The following is an 18,169-nucleotide window of genomic DNA, read 5'->3' as shown; positions in this document are numbered from 1 at the left end:
ACCCTACCTGACACCCTAGACCCACTCCAATTTGCTTACCGCCCAAATAGGTCCACAGACGATGCAATCTCAACCACACTGCACACTGCCCTAACCCATCTGGACAAGAGGAATTCCTATGTGAGAATGCTGTTCATCGACTACAGCTCGGCATTCAACACCATAGTACCCTCCAAGCTCATCATCAAGCTCGAGACCCTGGGTCTTGACCCCGCCCTGTGCAACTGGGTACTGGACTACCTGACGGGCCGCCCCCAGGTGGTGAGGGTAGGTAACAACATCTCCTCCCCGCTGATCCTCAACACTGGGGCCCCACAAGGGTGCGTTCTGAGCCCTCTCCTGTACTCCCTGTTCACCCACGACTACGTGGCCACGCACGCCTCCAACTCAATCATCAAGTTTGCGGACGACACAACAGTGGTAGGCTTGATTACCAACAACGACGAGACGGCCTACAGGGAGGAGGTGAGGGCCCTCGGAGTGTGGTGTCAGGAAAATAACCTCACACTCAACGTCAACAAAACTAAGGAGATGATTGTGGACTTCCGGAAACAGCAGAGGGAACACCCCCCTATCCACATCGATGGAACAGTAGTGGAGAGGGTAGCAAGTTTTAAGTTCCTCGGCATACACATCACAGACAAACTGAATTGGTCCACTCACACAGACAGCATCGTGAAGAAGGCGCAGCAGCGCCTCTTCAACCTCAGGAGGCTGAAGATTGTTTGGCTTGTCACCAAAAGCACTCACAAACATCTACAGATGCACAATCGAGAGCATCCTGGCGGGCTGTATCACCGCCTGGTACGGCAACTGCTCCGCCCTCAACCGTAAGGCTCTCCAGAGGGTAGTGAGGTCTGCACAACGCATCACCGGGGCAAACTACCTGCCCTCTAGGACACCTACACCACCCGATGTTACAGGAAGGCCATAAAGATCATCAAGGACATCAACCACCCGAGCCACTCCCTGTTCACCCCGCTATCATCCAGAAGGCGAGATCAGTACAGGTGCATCAAAGCTGGGACCGAGAGACTGAAAAACAGCTTCTATCTCAAGGCCATCAGACTGTTAAACAGCCACCACTAACATTGAGTGGCTGCTGCCAACACATTGACTCAACTCCAGCCACTTTAATAATGGGAATTGATGGGAAATGATGTAAATATATCACTAGCCACTTTAAACAATGCTACCTTATATAATGTTACTTACCCTACATTATTCATCTCATATGCATACGTATATACTGTACTCTATATCATCGACTGCATCCTTATGTAATACATGTATCACTAGCCACTTTAACTATGCCACTTTGTTTACATACTCATCTCATATGTATATACTGTACTCGATACCATCTACTGTATCTTGCCTATGCTGCTCTGTACCATCACTCATTCATATATCCTGATGTACATATTCTTTATCCCCTTACACTGTGTATAAGACAGTAGTTTAGGAATTGTTAGTTAGATTACTTGTTGGTTATTACTGCACTGTCGGAACTAGAAGCACAAGCATTTCGCTACACTCGCATTAACATCTGCTAACCATGTGTATGTGACAAATAAAATTTGATTTGATTTGATTTTCCTCGTTCAGCCACGACTAGGTGAAACATACGATATTACTGTTTTGAATGTCCCGTTGGTAGGATAGTCTTGATCGGAGCTCATCCGTTTCTTATCCAATGACGTTGGCTAATAGTATGGAAGGTAGAGGCGGGTTACTCGCTCGCCCTCGGATTCTTACAAGGTACCCTGACCTACGACCCCGATATCTCAGTCTCTTCTTCATGAGAACTAATGGGGATTTGTTCCTTGTCCGGTATCTGAAGTGAATCCTTTGCATCCGACGCGTTAAAGAAATCCTATACTATTACAACGGTTTGTGTGAGTGAGAGAGGGAGGGAGAGAGAGAGAATGAAAGAGGGTACACGATTTACCTTAATGAACTCGTCTTTCATGGCTGCTGCTCTCTCCAGCTCTGTCTATTACAACGGTTTGTGTGAGTGAGAGAGGGAGGGAGGGAGGGAGAGAGAGAGAATGAAAGAGAGTACACGATTTACCTTAATGAATTCGTCTTTCATGGCTGCTGCTCTCTCCAGCTCTGTCTGGATCACCTGCATGAACTGAGCTGTCCTGTCCTCAGCACGTACGTTAGAGAAACCTGCCTGCTGGAGGAACTGCAGACAGAGAGTCACAGTACATGGAGTTACATGTAATTCTAAGGTACTATATCGTATGTGGTGAACGTCAGGTCAGGGTGATATTGTCAGGGTATTAGCAGGTTTATGATTGGGCCTACCTTGCCGTACTGTGGTGGGGTGTAGAGAATGTAACCTCTCTGTTTGATTACTCCTGGAACTGAGGAGTCCAGGGCTTCTCTCCACAGCAGTAGTCAGTGATCAGAACCTGGCCACCGGGCTTCAGCCACGACTGAAGATGAAGATACACGAGCGTTTTGGATTGGTAAAAACAGACAGAAAAATATAATACAGTCTGGAATTGATGTTAAGGTGTGTGTGGTTGTGTGGTTGTGTGTATGTATGTGTGTGTGTGTGTGTGTGTGTGTGTGTGTGTGTGTGTGTGTGTTGTGTGGTTTTGTGTGTGTGTGTGTGTGTGGGTTGTGTGGTTTTGTGTGTGTGTGTATGTGTGTGTGGTTGTGTGGTTGTGTGGGTGTGTGTGGTTGTGCGGTTGTGTGTGTGTGTGTGGTTGTGCGGTTGTGTGTGTGTGTTGTGTGGTTGTGTGTGTGTGTGTGGTTGTGTGTGTGTGTGTGTGGTTGTGTGGTTGTGTGGTTGTGTGTGTGTGTGTGTGTGTGTGTGGTGGTGCGGGTGTGTGTGTGTGCACAACCACACACACACTCACATGGAAGCGTTTTAACAGTGCCAGTTTGTCGTCGATGTGCAGGATGGTGTCTCGACTGTAGACCACATCAAACGACCCTTCTGGGAACTCTCTCTTCGTGGCGTCGGCCACCTCGAAATGGACCTGCAGGAATAGGCAGGCAAAACCTGTTACTAAAACACCTTGAACTATAAGACTGCTAATGCATTTCAATATATTTCAATTAACTTGACCATAGAAAAAGACATGTTTCTCATTGTTGACCCAGTAACTCTATAACCTAGTATGTTTCTCATTGTAAACCCAGTAACTCTATAACCTAGTATGTTTCTCATTGTTCACCTATCAACTCTAACCTAGTATGTTTCTCATTGTTGACCTATCAACTCTAACCTAGTATGTTTCTCATTGTTGACCTATCAACTCTAACCTAGTATGTTTCTCATTGTAAACCCAGTAACTCTATAACCTAGTATGTTTCTCATTGTTGACCTATCAACTCTAACCTAGTATGTTTCTCATTGTTGACCTATCAACTCTAACCTAGTGTGTATCTCATTGTAAACCCAGTAACTCTATAACCTAGTATGTTTCTCATTGTAAACCCAGTAACTCAATAACCTAGAATGTTTCTCATTGTAAACCCAGTAACTCTATAACCTAGTATGTTTCTCATTGTAAACCCAGTAACTCTTTTACCTTAGGTTCAAGTTCCAGATGAGAGCAACAACATGACCTCATGCAAATGACGACCAATCAGACTCACCGATGGAAGCTTCTCCTCCCTGGCCCTCTCCATGGCGATATCCACCATGTTGGCTGACAGGTCCAGGCCCAGCACCTCCACGCCGAAGGCCTGCAGAACATCATCATTGTCATCGTCATCATCATCATTGGGATATATGACCTAACCCGATCCTATTGTTTCTAATGTGAATGTGTTTATAGTGGACTGGACCATTTCTCCTAGATACTAAATGTCACGTTTCTCATGTGAATGTGTTTATAGTGGACTGGACCATTTCTCCTAGATACTAAATGTCACGTTTCTCATGTGAATGTGTTTATAGTGGACTGGACCATTTCTCCTAGATACTAAATGTCACGTTTCTAATGTGAATGTGTTTATAGTGGAGTGGACCATTTCTCCTATATACTAAATGTCACGTTTCTAATGTGAATGTGTTTATAGTGGACTGGACCATTTCTCCTAGATACTAAATGACACGTTTCTAATGTGAATGTGTTTATAGTGGACTGGACCATTTCTCCTAGATACTAAATGTCACGTTTCTCACGTGAATGTGTTTATAGTGGACTGGACCATTTCTCCTAGATACTAAATGTCACGTTTCTCACGTGAATGTGTTTATAGTGGACTGGACCATTTCTCCTAGATACTAAATGTCACGTTTCTCATGTGAATGTGTTTATAGTGGACTGGACCATTTCTCCTATATACTAAATGTCACGTTTCTCATGTGAATGTGTTTATAGTGGACTGGACCATTTCTCCTATATACTAAATGTCACGTTTCTCATGTGAATGTGTTTATAGTGGACTGGACCATTTCTCCTAGATACTAAATGTCACTGGGGGCTGACCTTTGCCATGTAGAAGTTTCCACCACCAATGCCACACCCCACATCCAGCACCTTCATCCCCGGCTTCAAGTTCAGCAGGTCAACAAACTCCTTTTTTAACCACAAAGATAAAAAAAAAAAACAGAAAGTGTCAAATCCATCCCAATAATAACTACACCAACTACACCTACCAATAATAACTAACTAAAGAGCACAGTACCGTGGCAGTCTGTGTAAACCCAGTCTAAACAGTAACTACACAACCTCTCCTGTGTGTTGTCCTTTCATGTTTCAGCAGTCTGTGTAACCCCAGTCTAAACAGTAACTACACAACCTCTCCAGGGTGTTGTCCTTTCATGGTTCAGTGATTTTTATTCAACTTTGTCGTGGTTCACATATCCATCTGTCCATAGGAAAAACACAAACCTTTCTACTCTGGGTCTTGATGTCCCAAACCTGTGTGTGTGTGTGTGTGTGTGTGTGTGCATGCGTGAGTGTGTGCATGCCCGTGTGAGTGTGTGCAGGACTCCCTACCATGGTAGTGCTGTGTCCCCCAGTGCTGACGTATCCTGCCCCAAACATCTTCTCGTATCGCAGGATGCCTTTGCGTGTGTACTGCTGGTTGTCCAGGAACTGCTGGAAGGTTCTGAAGCCCTCTTGACAGGCGGTGTCCCGACCCACCTTCTCCAACAGCCAACACACCTGGTTCTGGTTGTTCTTCATCTGAAGAGGGGAAGATGAGGAGAGTGATATCACTCACACACACACGCACACACACAGAGAGAGAGAGAGACAGCAGGCTACAGCAAACAGCCTGACATTACATTAGTTGAGACACAACACAATCAGTAGCTTTAGAGCACCCTACCTTGATGTATGTCTGCACGATTTTATTGAGCACGATGTCAAATCCAAACAACTGCTTCTCCGCCCCCTCTGACTCCTCCCGCAGTGTTGTTGTCACCAGGTGACTGTAGTGGGCCGACGATCTGTAGTGGGTGGGGTTAAAGGTCCTCTTATAGTCACCTAGAGAGAGAGAGAGAGAGAGAGAGAGAGAGAGACCTGGACTTGAACAGCCTCTATAACCAGGTCCACCTCTACAAGGCAGCAGTGCCCACCTTTGCCCGGACTCTAAAGGACATCGCTCTCAAATGTATCCCCAACACTTCACACACGAGCAACAGATCAATAGACACCCTCCCAGACCCGCAGGACCCCCCCCCGGACCTACACATAGAGGACCCACGCCAAGAGGAATTACATCCAGACAACAGTACACCCAGACACACCCCCACCCAAACCGATCAACACCCCCCCATGTCAACCATGCCCACACCCCATTTAGGCCCCCAGATCAGACCTATGCCACTCCTGCCCACCCCATGCACCCCACCCCCGCAAAGAGGGCCTCAACATTGAAGCCACACATACTCAGGGACTCAGGGGGTATGCTAATTTGGTATAGAGCAGACCTAACTCACTCCATTAAATTAATCAAAACAGGAACATTCTACATTTGGCTAGAAATTCAAAAGGAAATGATCCTAACAGAGAAAAATGTCCTCCTGTGTGCTACCTATATCCCTCCACTAGAATCCCCAATGCCAGAACCGGACAAGAACTTGACACCCTCAGCACACAGGGGGACAAACACCTGCCTGGAGGTGACAGCATTCCCTCCCACATATGCCCCCTAGGCACAACTATGACAACATAACAAACAAAAACGGGTCACAACTCCTGCAGCTCTGTCGCACGCTGGGTATGTACATAGTCAATGGTAGGCTTTGAGGGGACTCCTATGGTAGGTACACCTATAGCTCATCTCTTGGCAGTAGAACTGTAGACTACTTTATCACTGACTTCAACCCAGAGTCTCTCAGAGCGTTCACAGTCAGCCCACTGAAACCCCTATCAGACCACAGCAAAATCACAGTCTACTTAAACAGAGCAATACTCAATCATGAGGCATCAAAGCCAAAGGAACTGAGTAACATTAAGAAATGCTATAGATGGAAGGAATGCAGTTTGGAAACCTACCAAAAAACAATTAGGCAACAACAAATTCAATCCCTTTTAGACAATTTCCTGGGTAAAACGTTCCACTGTAATAGTGAAGGTGTAAACTTGGCAGTAGAAAATCTCAACAGTATATTTGACCTCTCAGCTTCCCTATCAAATCTAAAAATCTCAAATAGAAAACCGAAGAAAATTAACAACAATGACAAATGGTTTGATGAAGAATGCAAAAATCTAAGAAAGAAATTGAGAAACCTGTCCAACCAAAAACATAGAGACCCGGAAAACCTGAGTCTACGCCTTCACTATGGTGAATCACTAAAACAATACAGAAATACACTACGGAAAAAGAAGGAACAGCATGTCAGAAATCAGCTCAATGCAATTGAAGAATCCATAGACTCTAACCACTTCTGGGAAAATTTGAAAACACTAAACAAACAACAACACGAAGAATTATCTATCCAAAATGGAGATGTATGGGTAAACCACTTCTCCAATCTTTTTGGCTCTATAACAAAGAATAAAGAGCAAAAACATATACATGATCAAATACAGATCTTAGAATCAACTATTAAAGACTACCAGAACCCATTGGATTCTCCAATTACATTGAATGAGTTACAGGATAAAATAAAAACCCTCCAACCCAAAAAGGCCTGTGGTGTTGATGGTATCCTCAATGAAATGATCAAATATACAGACAACAAATTCCAATTGGCTATACTAAAACTCTTTAACATCATCCTTAGCTCTGGCATCTTCCCCAATATTTGGAACCAAGGACTGATCACCCCAATCCACAAAAGTGGAGACAAATTTGACCCCAATAACTACCGTGGAATATGTGTTAGCCTCTTGAAACTCTAGGGGCGCTATATCATTTTTGGATAAAAAGACGTTCCCGTTTTAAGCGCAATATTTTGTCACAAAAAGATGCTCGACTATGCATATAATTGGTAGCTTTGGAAAGAAGACACTCTGACGTTTCCAGAACTGCAAAGATATTTTCTGTGCGTGCCCTAGAAAGTGAGCTACAGGCAAAACCAAGATGAAACGGCATCCAGGAAATGAGCAGGATTTTTGAGGCTCCGTTTTCCATTGTCTCCTTATATGGCTGTGAATGCGAGAGGAATGAGTCTGCCCTTTCTGTCGTTTCCCCAAGGTGTCTGCAGCATTGTGACGTATTTGTAGGCATATCATTGGAAGATTGACCATAAGAGACCACATTTACCAGGTGTCCGCCCGGTGTCCTGCGCCGAAATTGGTGCGCAAACCTCAGCTGCAAGTATTTTTCCATGGAATTCAGAGAAGAAAGCAGGCTTTCACGAACGATATATCAATGAAGAGATATGTGAAAAAACACCTTGAGGATTGATTCCAAACAACGTTTGCCATGTTTCGGTCGATATTATGGAGTTAATTCGGAAAAAGTTTGAAGTTGTTGGTGACTGAATTTTCGGTTCGTTTCGGTAGCCAAATGTGATGTACAAAACGGAGCGATTTCTCCTACACAAAGATGCTTTCAGGAAAAACTGAACATTTGCTATGTAACTGAGAGTCTCCTCATTGAAAACATCCGAAGCTCTTCAAAGGTAAATGATTTTATTTATTTGGTTATCTGTTTTTTGTGAAAATGTTGCGTGCTAAATGCTACTCAAAATGCTAAGCTAGCTTAGCATACTCTTACACAAATTAGTGAATAGCGATGGTTCAAAAGCATATTTTGAAAATCTGAGATGACAGTGTTGTTAAGAAAAGGCTAAGCTTTAGAGCAGGCGCATTATTTTCATTTTATTTGCGATTTTCAGAAATCGTTAACGTTACATTATGCTAATGAGCTTGAGGCTATAACTGTATACAGGTTTTTTTCATAGCCAAACGTGAACAAAACGGAGCGATTTGTCCTACACAAATAATATTTTTTTGAAAAACTGAACATTTGCTATCTAACTGAGAGTCTCCTCATTGAAAACATCTGAAGTTCTTCAAAGGTAAATGATTTTATTTGAATTATTTTCTTGTTTTTGTGAAAATGTTGCTGGCTGAATTCTAGGCTTATAGCTATGTTAGCAATCAATACTCTTACACAAATGCTTGTTTAGCTATGGTTGAAAAGCATATTTTGAAAATCTGAGATGACAGTGTTGTTAACAAAAGTCTAAGCTTGAGAGCAAATATATTTATTTCATTTCATTTGCGATTTTCATGAATAGTTAACGTTGCGTTATGCTAATGAGCTTGAGGCTATAAATAGAATCCCGGATCCGGGATTGCGCGACGCAACAGGTTAACAGTAACCTTGGGAAAATCCTCTGCATTATCATTAACAGCAGACTCGTACATTTCCTCAATGAAAACAATGTACTGAGCAAATGTCAAATTGGCTTTTTACCAAATTACCATACAACAGACCCTGCACACCCCAATTGACAACCAAACAAACCAAAACAAAGGCAAAGTCTTCTCATGCTTTGTTGATTTCAAAAAAGCCTTCGACTCAATTTGCCATGAGGGTCTGCTATACAAACTGATGGAAAGTGGTGTTGGGGGTAAAACATCCGACATTATAAAATCCATGTACACAAACAACAAGTGTGCGGTTAAAATTGGCAAAAAACACACACAGGGATGCAGCTTAAGCCCCACCCTCTTCAACATATATATCAACGAATTGGCGCGGGCACTAGAAAAGTCTGCAGCACCCGGCCTCACCCTACTAGAATCTGAAGTCAAATGTCTGCTGTTTGCTGATGATCTGGTGCTTCTGTCACCAACCAAGGAGGGCCTACAGCAGCACCTAGATCTTATGCACAGATTCTGTCAGACCTGGGCCCTGATAGTAAATCTCAGTAAGACCAAAATAATGGTGTTCCAAAAAAGGTCCAGTCACCAGGACCACAAATACAAATTCCATCTAGACACTGTTGCCCTAGAGCACACACAAAAAACTATACATACCTTGGCCTAAACATCAGCGCCACAGGTAACTTCCACAAAGCTGTGAACGATCCGAGAGACAAGGCAAGAAGGGCATTCTATGCCATTAAAAGGAACATCAATTTCAACATACCAATTAGGAAGTGGCTAAAAATACTTGAATCAGTCATAGAGCCCATTGCCCTTTATGGTTGTGAGGTCTGGGGTCCGCTCACCAACCAAGACACAAAATGGGACAAACACCAAATTGAGACTCTGCACGCAGAATTCTGCGAAAAATATCCTCCGTGTACAATGTAGAACACCAAATAATGCATGCAGAGCAGAATTAGGCCGATACCCACTAATTATCAAAATCCAGAAAAGAGCCGTTAAATTCTATAACCACCTAAAAGGAAGCGATTCCCAAACTTTCCATAACAAAGCCATCACCTACAGAGATGAACCTGGAGAAGAGTCCCTAAGCAAGCTGGTCCTGGGGCTCTGTTCACAAACACAAACACACCCTACAGAGGCCCAGGACAACAGCACAATTAGACCCAACCAAATCATGAGAAAACAAAAAGATAATTACTTGACACATTGGAAAGAATTAACAAAAAAACAGAGCAAACTAGAATGCTATTTGGCCCTACACAGAGAGTACACAGCGGCGGAATACCTGACCACTGTGACTGACCCAAAATTAAGGAAAGCTTTGACTATGTACAGACTCAGTGAGCATAGCCTTGCTATTGAGAAAGGCCGCCGTAGGCAGACATGGCTCTCAGGAGAAGACAGGCTATGTGCTCACTGCCCACAAAATGAGGTGGAAACTGAGCTGCACTTCCTAACCTCCTGCCCAATGTATGACCATATTAGAGAGACATATTTCCCTGAGATTACACAGATCCACAAAGAATTCGAAAACAAATCCAATTTTGATAAACTCCCATATATACTGGGTGAAATTCCACAGTGTGCCATCACAGCAGCAAGATTTGTGACCTGTTGCCACGAGAAAAGGGCAACCAGTGAAGAACAAACACCATTGTAAATACAACCCATATTTATGCTTATTTATTTTATCTTGTGTCCTTTAACCATTTGTACATTGTTAAAACACTGTATATATATAATATGACATTTGTAATGTCTTTATTGTTTTGAAACTTCTGTATGTGTAATGTTTACTGTTAATTTTTATTGTTTTTCACTTTATATATTCACTTTATATATTATCTACCTCACTTGCTTTGGCAATGTTAACACATGTTTCCCATGCCAATAAAGCCCTTGAATTGAATTGAGACAGAGATAAAGGAAATGGACCCACTGGTTGCCCTCTTGGTTACAGAGAGCTGGTTGTCCCATCCACCAAACTACCAGGTGTGAAGGGGGTATGCTTATTTGGTATAGAGCAGACATAACCCACTTTATTAAATAAGTCAAAACTGGAACATTTTACATCTGGCTAGAAATGAATAAGGAAATTATATCAACAGAGAAACATGTCCTCATGTGCGCTACCTATATCCCCCTAATAGAATCCCCATACTTTAATGAAGACAGCTTCTCCATCCTAGAGAAGGCCCAGGGACATGTACTAGGTCTGTGGAGACCTAAATGACAGAACCTGACAGCCTCAGCACACAGGGGGACAAACACATACCTAGAGGTGACAGCATTCCCTCCCCCATATTCCCCTCCAGACACAAATACAACAACATAACCAACAAAAACAGGTCACAACTCCTGCAGCTATGTTAGACGCTGGTTATGTATATAGCCAATGGTAGGTGTCGAGGGGACTCCTATGGTATTCCTGGACAAAATGTTTCACTGTAATAGTGAAGGTGTAAACTTGACAGTAGAAAACCTAAACACTATATCTGACCTCTCAGCTTCCCTATCAAATAAAAAAATGTCAAGAAGACAACCTAAGAAAATGAACAACAATGACAAATGGTTTGATGAAGAATGCAAAAACATAAGAAAGAAATTGAGAAACCTGAACAACCAAAAACATAGAGACCCGGAAAGCCTTCACTATGGTGAATCACTAAAACAAAATAAACTAAAACAATACAGAAATACACTACAGAGAAAAAAAAGAAGGAACAGCACAACAGAAATCAGCTCAATGTCATTGAAGAATCCATAGACAACCACTTCTGGGAAAATTGGAAAACTCTAAACAAACAACAACACGAAGTTATCGATCCAAAACAGAGATGTATGGGTAAACTACTTCTCCAATCATTTTGTCTCTATAACAAAGAACAAACAACAAACAATAAACACATTTACATGATCAAATACAAATCTTAGAATCAACTATTAAAGACTACCAGAACCCACTGGAATCTCCAATTACATTGAATGAACTACAGGACAATATACAAACCCAACAACCCAAAAAGGCCTGTGGGGTTGATGGTATCCTCAATGAAACGATAAAATATACAGACCACAAATTCCAATTGGCTATACTTAAACTCTTTAACATCATCCTCAGCTCTGGCATATTTCCCAATACTTGGAACCAAGGACTGATCAGCCCAATGACAACATACCAATTAGGATCTGTCTAAATATACTTGAATCAGTTATAGGACCCATTGCATCAGTTACAGAACCCAGTGCAAAATTATTCAGCCCCTTTACTTTCAGTGCAGCAAACTCTCTCCAGAAGTTCAGTGAGGATCTCTGAATGATCCAATGTTGACCTAAATAACTAATGATGATAAATACAATCCACCTGTGTGTAATCAAGTCTCCGTATAAATTCACCTGCACTGTGATAGTCTCAGAGGTCCGTTAAAAGCGCAGAGAGCATCATGAAGAACAAGGAACACACCAGGCAGGTCCGAGATACTGTTGTGAAGAAGTTTAAAGCCGGATTTGGATACAAAAAGATTTCCCAAGCTTTAAACATCCCAAGGAGCACTGTGCAAGCTATAATATTGAAATGGAAGGAGTATCAGACTACTGCAAATCTACCAAGACCTGGCCGTCCCTCTAAACTTTCAGCTCATACAAGGAGAAGACTGATCAGAGATGCAGCCAAGAGGCCCATGATCACTCTGGATGAACTGCAGAGATCTACAGCTGAGGTGGGAGACTCTGTCCATAGGACAACAATCAGTCGTATATTGCACAGATCTGGCCTTTATAGAAGAGTGGCAAGAAGAAAGCCATTTCTTAAAGATATCCATAAAAAGTGTTGTTTAAAGTTTGCCACAAGCCACCTGGGAGACACACCAAACATGTGGAAGAAGGTGCTCTGGTCAGATGAAACCAAAATTGAACATTTTGGCAACAATGCAAAACGTTATGTTTGGCGTAAAGCAACACAGCTCATCACCCTGAACACACCATCCCGACTGTCAAACATGGTGGTGGCAGCATCATGGTTTGGGCCTGCTTTTCTTCTGCAGGGACAGGGAAGATGGTTAAAATTGATGGGAAGATGGATGGAGCCAAATACAGGACCATTCTGGAAGAAAACCTGATGGAGTCTGCAAAAGACCTGAGACTGGGACGGAGATTTGTCTTCCAACAAGACAATGATCCAAAACATAAAGCAAAATCTACAATGGAATGGTTCAAAAATAAACATATCCAGGTGTTAGAATGGCCAAGTCAAAGTCCAGACCTGAATCCAATCGAGAATCTGTGGAAAGAACTGAAAACTGCTGTTCACAAATGCTCTCCATCCAACCTCACTGAGCTCGAGCTGTTTTGCAAGGAGGAATGGGAAAAAATTTCAGTCTCTCGATGTGCAAAACTGATAGAGACATACCCCAAGCGACTTACAGCTGTAATCGCAGCAAAAGGTGGCGCTACAAAGTATTAACTTAAGGGGGCTGAATAATTTTGCACGCCCAATTTTTCAGTTTTTGATTTGTTAAAAAAGTTTGAAATATCCAATAAATGTCGTTCCACTTCATGATTGTGTCCCACTTGTTGTTGATTTTTCACAAAAAGTACAGTTTTATATCTTTATGTTTGAAGCCTGAAATGTGGCAAAAGGTCGCAAAGTTCAAGGGGGCCGAATACTTTCGCAAGGCACTGTATATACTGTATCAACAAATTGGCAAGGGCACTAGAATAGTCTGCAGCACCTGGCCTCACCCTACTAGAATCTGAAGTCAAATGTCTACTGTTTGCTGATGATCTGGTGCTTCTGTTCCCAACCAAGGAGGGCCTAGATATTCTCCACAGATTCTGCCAGACCTGGGCTCTGACAATAAATCTCAGTAAGACAAAAATAATGGTGTTCCAAATAAGGTCCAGTTGCCAGAACCACGAATACAAATTCCATCTAGACACCGTTGCCCCAGAGCACACAAAAAACTATACATACCTTGGCCTAAACATCAGGTAACTTCCACAAAGCTGTGAACGATCTGAGAGAAGAAGAAGAGCCTTCTGTGCCATCAAAAGGGACATAAAATTCGACATACCTATTAGGATCTGTCTAAATATACTTGAATCAGTTATAGGACCCATTGCATCAGTTACACAGTCCACCCTTACCCACTCTGTCATTATACCCAGCTAACAGAACATCTGAGTCCACCTCTACCCACTCTGTCATTATACCCAGCTAACAGAACATCTGAGTCCACCTCTACCCACTCTGTCATTATACCCAGCTAACAGAACATCTGAGTCCACCTCTACCCACTCTGTCATTATACCCAGCTAACAGAACATCTGTCCACCTTACCCACTCTGTCATTATACCCAGCTAACAGAACATCTGAGTCCACCTCTACCCACTCTGTCATTATACCCAGCTAACAGAACATCTGAGTCCACCTTATCTGTCATTATACCCAGCTAACAGAACATCTGAGTCCACCTCTACCCACTCTGTCATTATACCCAGCTAACAGAACATCTGAGTCCACCTCTACCCACTCTGACATTATACCCAGCTAACAGAACATCTGAGTCCACCTCTACCCACTCTGTCATTATACCCAGCTAACAGAACATCTGAGTCCACCTCTACCCACTCTGTCATTATACCCAGCTAACAGAACATCTGAGTCCACCTCTACCCACTCTGTCATTATACCCGATAATAGTCTGATGGGGAATCGACCAATTCCAAGTATCAACCCCCATGGCTATATATTGTCAATTCTCACATGCCCTGTATGAGGCTGTAGTGAGAGCCAGGCTTGAGGAGAGGATACTTGTACCTATTCAGATGTGATCCATCCCGGAGAAATACATTTGGTCGATGTAGAAAAGCTGTAAAATTGTCCACATGTTGTATGTTTATTGAACAACAATAACCTTTAAGCCAGACGTGTAGCTGGTGTATACGACTGAAGTGATTATCAGCAGAGCGTGGAGACGGGAGTGGACCTGAAACAATGCATTGTTTACCTAATTTAAGTAGAGTATGAATCAGGGATTTAAAGTCATTTTTAAGTTACTCAGTTTCCTGTAGTTTAATATCATTTGACATGGACAGTGATACCTGAAGCAGTCGGTTGTTCACTAATGAGTAGCGGGATCATACAGTCAATGTCCTGGATCTGGGCACCTGGGTAACAGAAGGTCTCTGCTTTCCTATTAACATTTTGGATCATAGATGAGCCCACAATAAGGACTGCTTGGTCAATTTTTTAAGTTGTGTCTCTCTTGAGTTATCTTCCTCCTAGAAAGTGGTTTGGGGCTAATTGTAGAGCTGTTTCGTTTTAAATTGTTTAAATGGCAGGGGTATCACTTGCTTCCGGGCAAAGTTGTTTGTTCTTTTGGGGCCAGAGCCAGAAATCTCAGACTCTTCCGATACCCTGTATCTGTTTCCCAAATCCAAGGCATCACTTTGCCTTGGCGTTTTCCTGCCAAGGTTGTTTTGTTTCCGTACAGTAATCCATGGCTCCTGAGGTGGAGCAGAGGGAGTGGAACAGACCGGGTGCTTGAGTGTAGCTCCCGGTAATGACCAGGGCTCTTCTAGCGGGATCAAAGCACGTCTCACAGCTGCAGACTCTTCCGAGGCCGCGGTGACAAGCCATGGGCAAGTGGCTTCGTTCTCCACGTTTTTGGCAGACTCAAGAAAAGAGTCGATCAGCTGTTCATCTCCTTTAATCTGATGAAGAATAGACACTCTACCCTCCAGTTCAGCGATTTTCTGGGTCAGTTGTTGACAATTGACACATCCAGGGGTGAGTTTGGTCTTTATTCTGAGGCATTAGCTAGCAACGCTAACTAGCTTTGTTGTGGTGGTAGGCCCAAATTGAGCTAATACGCTAATCAGCATTACGGCGCTTCCGCGAATCCAAGACGATTTTCATTGCAAATAGTCTGTTTGTAACGCCACTCACTACTTATATAGTCTGTTCGTAATCATAAAAGTGACCATGTAGGAAACTACCACGATTCCAATACGATTTTCTTTGCAATTTTCTATGAATGTGTGTGATGTGAATGACTTTCGCTTCCCTCTAGGCCTGAGTGCACACACTCTCTAGTAGGCTTAATTTACAGACAGATAGTCTGACGTGAATGTATGTAACTCATGAAGGTGAAAGTGGACTGAATAGGGATTTGTTTAGTAAGGTATTAAATTATGAGAGGACGACAGCGTGAGAGGAGTATCTGGGTAGATACACTGCTCAAAAAAATAAAGGGAACACTTAAACAACACAATGTAACTCCAAGTCAATCACACTTCTGTGAAATCAAACTGTCCACTTAGGAAGCAACACTGATTGACAATACATTTCACATGCTGTTGTGCAAATGGAATAGACAACAGGTGGAAATTATATGCAATTAGCAAGACACCCCCAATAAATGAGTGGTTCTGCAGGTGGTGACCACAGACCACTTCTCAGTTCCTATGCTTCCTGGCTGATGTTTTGGTCACTTTTGAATGCTGGCGGTGCTTTCACTCTAGTGGTAGCATGAGACGGAGTCTACAACCCACACAAGTGGCTCAGGTTATGCAGCTCATCCAGGATGGCACATCAATGCGAGCTGTGGCAAGAAGGTTTGCTGTGTCTGTCAGCGTAGTGTCCAGAGCATGGAGCCAGTACCAGGAGACAGGCCAGTACATCAGGAGAAGTAGAGGAGGCCGTAGGAGGGCAACAACCCAGCAGGAGGACCGCTACCTCCGCCTTTGTGCAAGGAGGAGCAGGAGGAGCACTGCCAGAACCCTGCAAAATGACCTCCAGCAGGCCACAAATGTGCATGTGTCTGCTCAAACCTCATACAGGCACGTGGAGGCCACACACTACTGAGCCTCATTTTGACTTGTTTTAAGGACATTACATCAAAGTTGGATCAGTCTGTAGTGTGGTTTTCCACTTTAATTTTGAGTGTGACTCCAAATCCAGATCTCCATGGGTTGATAAATTTGATTTCCATTGATAATTTTTGTGTGTGTTGTCAGCACATTCAACTATGTAAAGGAAAAAGTATTTAATAAGAATATTTCATTCATTCAGATCTAGGATGTGTTATTTTAGTGTTCCCCTTATTTTTTTGAGCAGTGTATATCACCATGTTGCTTCCACCTATCAACCTCTCATCTCTACAGAAGGGTCTAGGGATTCATTAGACAATAACCTCTCAGCTCTACAGGAGGGTCTAGGGATTCATCAGACAGTAACCTCTCAGCTCTACAGGAGGGTCTAGGGATTCATCAGACAGTAACCTCTCAGCTCTACAGGAGGGTCTAGGGATTCATCAGACAGTAACCTCTCAGCTCTACAGGAGGGTCTAGGGATTCATCAGACAGTAACCTCTCAGCTCTACAGGAGGGTCTAGGGATTCATTAGACAGTAACCTCTCAGCTCTACAGGAGGGTCTAGGGATTCATTAGACAATAACCTCTCAGCTCTACAGGAGGGTCTAGGGATTCATTAGACAATAACCTCTCAGCTCTACAGAAGGGTCTAGGGATTCATCAGACAGTAACCTCTCAGCTCTACAGGAGGGTCTAGGGATTCATCAGACAGTAACCTCTCAGCTCTACAGGAGGGTCTAGGGATTCATTAGACAGCAACCTCTCAGCTCTACAGGAGGGTCTAGGGATTCATCAGACAGTAACCTCTCAGCTCTACAGGAGGGTCTAGGGATTCATTAGACAGGAGGGTCTAATTCCTCTCAGCTCTACAGGAGGGTCTAGGGATTCATTAGACAGTAACCTCTCAGCTCTACAGGAGGGTCAGACAGCAACCTCTCAGCTCTACAGGAGGGTATAGGGATTCATTAGACAGCAACCTCTCAGCTCTACAGGAGGGTCTAGGGATTCATTAGACATAACCTCTCAGCTCTACAGGAGGGTCTAATTCCTCTCAGCTCTACAGGAGGGTCTAGGGATTCATCAGACAGCAACCTCTCAGCTCTACAGGAGGGTCTAGGGATTCATTAGACAGTAACCTCTCAGCTCTACAGGAGGGTCTAGGGATTCATCAGACAGTAACCTCTCAGCTCTACAGGAGGGTCTAGGGATTCATCAGACAGTAACCTCTCAGCTCTACAGGAGGGTCTAGGGATTCATCAGACAGTAACCTCTCAGCTCTACAGGAGGGTCTAGGGATTCATCAGACAGTAACCTCTCAGCTCTACAGGAGGGTCTAGGGATTCATCAGACAGTAACCTCTCAGCTCTACAGGAGGGTCTAGGGATTCATTAGACAGTAACCTCTCAGCTCTACAGGAGGGTCTAGGGATTCATTAGACAGTAACCTCTCAGCTCTACAGGAGGGTCTAGGGATTCATCAGACAGTAACCTCTCAGCTCTACAGGAGGGTCTAGGGATTCATT

The 18,169-nt window shown here is 43.3% G+C and overlaps 1 pseudogene; it reads right to left on the bottom strand.

Moving 5' to 3' along the window:
• LOC135545396 (uncharacterized) overlaps window positions 1-18,169 on the bottom strand; it is a 47,461-nt pseudogene that overhangs the window by 23,382 nt on the left and 5,910 nt on the right.

Source organism: Oncorhynchus masou, chromosome 9 (assembly GCF_036934945.1).
Source record: "Oncorhynchus masou masou isolate Uvic2021 chromosome 9, UVic_Omas_1.1, whole genome shotgun sequence".
Taxonomy (NCBI): domain Eukaryota; kingdom Metazoa; phylum Chordata; class Actinopteri; order Salmoniformes; family Salmonidae; genus Oncorhynchus; species Oncorhynchus masou.
Note: the sequence above shows the minus strand (reverse complement) of the source record. Positions and strands in the feature narration are given on the sequence as shown.